The following is a 7,475-nucleotide window of genomic DNA, read 5'->3' on the forward strand; positions in this document are numbered from 1 at the left end:
AATTTTTTTTTGAATGATTTAAAAGGTAATTAGATAAATTATGTAGCCAGACAAAAAATTTAATTTTTTTTGAATAAATGTAGAATTTTTGAATTTTGTTTCCAAAATATTTTATATTTGAATTTCTGAATTCATTTCAAAAAATTTGATTTTATATGGGTAACTGTGGAATTTTGTAATTTTTGAAAAAAACTATAATTGTATAATTTTTTTCCATTAAAATTAAATTTTATGTGAGTAGCAATAAAATTTTTAATTATTTTTTCATAAAATTTAAATTTTTTTTGAGAAGCAATGAATTTTGGAACTTTTTTTTCCAAAAATGTAATATTTGGAATTTAATTTTTTAAAGTTTCTTAACAAAAAATTATTTTTAAATTTTTTCAAAAGAATTAATTTTTTTTAAATAGCTATTACTTTTTGAAAGTTTTCCCAAAAAAATTAATATTTGAAATTTTTTTTCCAAAAATTGAAATCCAGAAACCAAGGCCCAAAAAAAAAAAAAAAAATATATATATGTACATATACAGAATACATTGGAACCGCTACTGTTTAAATATATTTTAAGATTGGTTCATGGTACTTTTGCCGGGAATTTTTTTTGTAGAAGTAACTTTGACTCTTTGAAATTTTGTCACTTTTATTAATACTTTTTGTTTGAGAAATATATTTTTCCTGTTAGTTATTTGCTTGTTTTTTCTACTAGTTTGGTCTATAACATATATTATTCCCAATAAGTAAGTACATGCAATTGAAGGAAAGTTCTTTATTGTCATTATTCATAGAGACGAAACTTGTATTGGATTCGAGTGTTAATCAAACTGAAAAAATACTCCTTCTTTCCCTAAATATTATTTGACAAACTCAACCAGAACGAACTCAAATGATCAAAACCCATAATATTTGTGTATTTGTTCGTTTTATCGAAAAATTGAAATTATAATAAAAAGAAGTTAAAAAATTACAATAGGGCAACTTAAATTAATTTAATTAGTGGTTTGTGGTCTTGTAGCACAACAGCTCAAAATTCCCGGAATTAAGAAGGCAAACACGTCTGTTTTCCCTCAAAATTGAGACAATTATTATTATAAGATTTTTTTTATTCATTATATGGAGCGGAGTTCCCATAACACATTTCAAGCCATTGCTTAGTTTGAATGCTTTTTTTTTTCATAAAGTGCCACTGCAAAATTAAAACTCGAAATTGTTTTTGATGTAATCTTTTGGAAATAACAAAAGTAGCATCACACTTAGCTCAATAACTCTCAAACTCCAAAAAATATCATTATGAAATTTTATCAAATGTCTTTTGAAGGTTGAACTAACTGAAAATGATGTAAACTTATTACAAAAAGAAGCACCATCTAAGTGGTAAGTCTTGAAATTTTCAGCCCATGTGTTAGTATATAGATACAATTTAAAAAAATTATGTCCAATTATGTATATATAAATATCTTTTTTAGTTGACTATAACATTTGATTAATAATTAGTTGATAGCCACCCTATTAAGATAGAAAAACTGACTTAATTGTTGAACTAAAATTGAACTAATTCAGTGAAAATATATTTTCCTTTAACTTATGGCTTTACTCAAACTCTACTTGACTCAATGGGTTCTTTGAAATTTTACCGCATGGGGTATTAGTCCCCTTTTTATGTTTTAATAGTTAATTAGGCCTTTAAAATGATCCCGAATCTGGGATTCCATACACTTTTATCAATCTTTATTTCCTCAATATTTAAAGGTTTTTTTCTTATTTTGATCTAAAGTTGAGATGGACTAAAAGTCAAGATCGAACCTATGATATAAAGTCTAAAAAGGCGGTGATCATGCCATGCAGTAAAAAATCTCCGAAAGATAAAAATTTATGCTACATAGTTACTGGGCACGTTTAAATTTATATCGGTCAATAGTTTTCCCACAAATTGCATTTAAATGCAACTCGCCAAATGTTGCATTTTTGCCGTAGCTAGTGATAGTTGTAATGGGTGAAAATATGGAACTTGAGTTAGAAGTTAAAAAAATTATACTGAATAATATTTTCGAAGAATAAAAAAAACTAGAATAAGAATTAAGGATTTCTAATCAGTTTTGTAGCTTGGAGAAATTTATTCACAACAATCTCTTAGGCCTGATTTGGCTTAAAATACATGTTTGATATAAATTTTATGAAAAGAATAAACAAATTGATGATTATTGCAACGCTTGTTGCAGCTGTCCCTTTTTTACTGAGGGTTTCAATACCTCAAATGTCTCTTCAACGAGTGAGTTTGGAATTTTGATAATATTATATCAACTGATAGCAAAATAATAAATAATGCAAAATAATTTATGTTATCGGAAAAAAAATGAAAGTATATTCAAACAAATAACTCTATATACAGTTTGTTTCCAATATCTTCTGTAAAAGCTGTCACAATTTTTTTGACAATTTTACACAATAATTTGCATTATATTATACATTTATATTTTGATTTAAATTTGCAGCTCCATCTGTCCCCTGTCTCCCCTACGCACAAAGGAAATATTTTGGCCCACACTTATTTCAGAATAGAATTCGTAGAACATGCAAAAATAAAATAAAATATATATATATCCAAGCATTCATGGAACGTTATTGTCTCTTTAAAATAATTAAAATACTATTGTTCCAAAAAATGTTATAATATGAAATATTTTTATGGTTTATTCTATAGAGGAAGGATTTAATTGGTCTTTGAAAACAAATAACAATTGTTGAAAGTGAAGCAAATATATTATGTAAATAAGTATTACTCATATCTAGATAGAAATTTAATTTCGCTTATGTCTGAATGTTTGTTTCTCTTATAATTTGAAGACATTAGGATTTAAATTGTTCTCAATAAGATTATATATTTTCTATCTTCTTCCTTTAAACGATAACATTAAAACTGATGTGAAATTTTCTGTATTTAACTTTTTGACCCTTATTGAACTTTGATTTCTCAGCCAAATGATAGATTTAGGGTATAATTTTTTGTATAGCTTCCTATATCTAGCAGCTTAATAACATATCGACAGCTCTTATTCATAGCTCTATAAATTGAAGAAATATGAACAACACCCCTGGAACTACCAAGGGGTCATTTTTGACCCTTATACTACAGAACGTTATTTTATGAAGTGATTTGTCTTCCAAACTGCATGGATACAGATATCCAGTTTATATATTATTTTATTATATCTTTGAACTTCATACAGATTATCCAGTTGATATGTTATTTTTCTATATTATTGAGCCTCATGCATTTTATCATAATTCCTTTTTTCCTTGTCGTTTTTGTCTTGCTCATTGTAATATCTTGTGTTTTACTTTGGTTTTGTGATTTTCATAATCTTTGACTATCATATTAAATGTGTCAGGATGGATCACGAAGAGTTTCAGCCCAAAAAGCCTTGAAATTCCTTCAAAGTATTTCTGAAGATCAATCTGAGGATGAAAACGCCGATAGTTTGATTGATTTTGATGTGGTAGATGAGTTCTTTGAAATTGCTATTGAGGAATCTAATGTGGATGAAATTTTGAGTGCTAATAATGATGATTCTGAAACTGGCGAAAATGAAAGTGGAGTTCAACACAGTAGACATAACAACAATTAAGAGTATATAATCAATTTTCCTGATGACCTAATAAGCAAAAATGAAACGGTTTGGACTAAAATAGGAGGCAAAAGTGAATTACCCGTTCCTACTACAGTCCATATCATATTCTCATGTAAAACAGGACAAAAATCAACATGAATTCCAAATTATCAGCTCTAAGTCTAATGATTGATGAGAAGATACTTCATCACGTTCTAAAATGTACTGTTGTTGAAGAAAAACGTGTTATGGGTGATTGGGATTTGACAATGGAAGAACTTGAGCAGTTCATTGGGCTTATTTACGCAAGAGGGGGATTGGAGTTGGTGAATATACACGTTGAACAACTATGGTAAAAAATGTGGGGAGATCAACTATCAAAAAAGACTATGATTCGAAATCTTTTCCGATAAATTTTTAAGTTTTTAAGATATGATTTGCAATCAGAACGATCACAGAGATTTTATAATTATCAATTTACTTTGATATCCAAAGTGTGGAAGGGTTTTGTGGATGATTGTGCAAAATCCTATGTTCCCATTTATGAAGTAACAGTTGGTGAACAGTTAAAAAGAAAATTTGGCAGACTATTAGCAAAAAATGTATTGAAAAGGAAAAAGATTTGTAATATTTCTGTGTGTAAAAAATATAGCTAAAAATTAAGCTTTTGGCTTTTTATTTTTTATTCCAATTAAGTGTTCTATAGTATAAGGGTCAAAAATGACCTCCTTGGTAGTTGGTAGTGGGGCTAATCATTCAAAAATTCTAGTGTTAATCTATTTAAGTATCTAATAAATTATGTTTTCTCAATACAATGTAAATATGTATGTACTATAGCAGAGATTATCAACAGGTTTTGGGTGTTATCCAATATAAAAGGAAGAGATAATCTCGCAGGCTAAACTAATGAAACATTCTGTTTAATTTTAGTTGGATAGTAAATAATATAAAAATAATAGAAGTCTTTGACGTTCGAATATTTTTATTTATACATACTATAAGTCTAATGGCTACAATTAGCTCTGATCTCAAAAATTCAAAAATTGGTTCCTGGAAATGAGAAACTTTAATTGTACATTGTATATACTAAAGTTCCACACTTCCAATACTGAGTTTTGTGGGCAATTTTCTCAGCTTACTTCTCATTACGTTCTTTTTTCCTTTAATTCAATTTAACGATACCCTATTTAATTCAAATACAATTAGTACAAGCTTTGCTATAGTCCTACTGACGATTTTTCAGATGGATGACATTTCAATGAAATCAACCAATTACATTCAAAAATAATAAAATGTTTACTTCTACCACTGACAATATCGTTGACAGTGATATATTATTCACATAAATAAATAACTGGGGAATAGAGAACTCCTTGACCACTTAGGTTGCATTAACGATGGTGTAGAAACGCGGTCTTGTATCATCTGTCCCTGGATGTAGCACTCATCACAATCTATTAATAGATCGAGAAAAAAAAAATGAACTGATACAATATACATGTACAGAATGAATAGATCTTTTTAAACAAAAGAAACTCCAAGATTTTTTTAATTAAATATTAATCAACCCCACTTTTTTCATTTAACTAGAAACAGTTTTTATAGTCGATTGAAACACATGCAACAACAGCGTCCTACATCCGTCTATATAGAAGTTGTTCATGATTAGAGCTGTATTAAATATGACCTGATTGTATGTTAAGAAACCCTCCAATATGATATGGTAGCCCTTATTGTTTCTAGAATATTATGGATGAATGTCACAAGGGTGGTCAAAAACAATTTTTACAAGTTAGTCAGATCCTAGGCCACGAAGAACCAGTAAATTACAAACCAAGACAGGATATAAGGAATGAATACTATTTACTCCTTAACATTACCACCACTCGAGAACTCAGACTTTGGAATAAAGGTGGAGTTACCCTTCCAAACTTTATAACCCATAAGAGGACTACTTCACTTGTTCCTAGGCATGATACTATGCTTTTTGGACCGCCTACTTCTTTTTTCATAGCTCTGGAATTAATTTAAAAAAAAGAGGAATCAGAACGGAACTACTAGGCTTGGAGAACCCTCAGCAGAAAAACTGATAACCAAACGGTTGGACAGGCTAGGTCTTCCGAGGTCTGACATAGATACAAAAACACTGTTTAGCACGCTTTTACTTCATCTAAGCAGAAATGGCTCCGCTACAGAATCGCTAACACATCCATTTATACGAATAATGAGGATGAGAGTATGAATTGCACATTTTGCATTAAGAAAATAGAAACGTCGGTACATATTATCTACGAGTTTGATAAGATAAGTTCTTTGGTACAAATGTGTGAACTAAAAATAAAATGAAATCTAGAAGTAAGTCTCGACGTCAAAAACTGATTGGGTAGTGGCCACGGATTCGAATCTTCCTAGGGGGTTTAAGATGGAAGCTATCATCAGTAAAGTGCAGGTGATAATTTATTCTTATAGATGTAACAAGAAACCCATTCCAACAAATTCAGAAAGGGAAATCGATAAAAAACTCGACCTTTTGTAAAATATCTCCGACAATGGTCGTTAATGCGTACTTGTATGTGTGTGTTTTAAAAAATGAAAAAAGCTGTTATTGTTTATCCTTTTACCCTTGTCAGATATATGTGAGGATGGTATTATATTCAGTCAAAATGGTTTTTATTTTCGTCAGAATTATAAATAAAGGTATGCCTATTTGGCCTTAAAAATATTATGGATGATAACAGCTTCACTATTTTATTAAATCAGCTGTAAGCAGTCGTGAGAGGAAGGAAATTAACACAAATCGTATTCTGTATGTAGTAATGACATTACTCCGATGTTGATCCTCAACTCTACTCCGAGTCCAGCTAGAACATACAATTATATATCCTCGACAAATTATCAATGGTACTGTCCGTCACTCATAAGCACATGTACTGATGATTACTTCATAACTTATATGTTATTTCATTTATAATGATTAATAACGATGACAGCTATGTAAAATAAATAAAAATGTTTAGATTGTCAAATATAATACGCGTTCTAAGTCATATTTTTTACAGCTCTATTTATGCCCCGATCGTTTATCCAGAGTATTGATCTATTTTTTATATATAAAAAAAATTTAATATCAATTGAAAATAAGGCAAATTATATGTCTAACATAATGATCAAGAAGTCTTTCAGAAAGAAGGGTTTTTAACAAGAGCATGGTTTTTGTGGGAGACGCTAATATGTACAATATGCTGTTATTCGTTATGCACTTATAAGCATAATGACTGCATTGGTGTAATCATAGCTTATGTACATGGTTCATTCAAACAGATTGTCAACATAACATCAATTACACGGGTATACATTGATACAAACTGTGTACAATGAATACATATCTAATTACGTTATTATTAATGTCAACGAATACAACTAATTGGAATTATGTTTCATGTGGAAAAATCATCTCCATAGGCAACTTCTACTAAGGATGATCTGAGGAACGGTTGTTGAGCATATTTCAGATGCAGCTACCTACTAAACCATGTTTTCTATTTGTAATAATTTTAAATTAGAAAAAATTGATACGACTCTTAGTGCGGGGACACACTTCAAACAAGCTGCTGTCATACTATATTAAATAAAAAAATACCTGATGTGGTGTGTCTAAAAAGAGTGGGGTTTGATCATATATAACTTTATAAAGTTAGAAGTGTTTTTTTTTGATGTGATATGTTTTATAATTATATTATTTTGTAGAAATTCAATTGTTTATTGTTTCCTCCAAAACGAAGTATGGGTGAAGTTGTTTTTTTGCATCTGATTTTTAGTTTTTTAGTCACCAGGATTATCCCAAAAGTTACCGATCGATTTTGATCAAAC

This window comes from Lepeophtheirus salmonis, chromosome 8, assembly GCF_016086655.4.
Source record: "Lepeophtheirus salmonis chromosome 8, UVic_Lsal_1.4, whole genome shotgun sequence".
In the NCBI taxonomy this organism is placed as follows: Eukaryota; Metazoa; Arthropoda; class Copepoda; order Siphonostomatoida; family Caligidae; genus Lepeophtheirus; species Lepeophtheirus salmonis.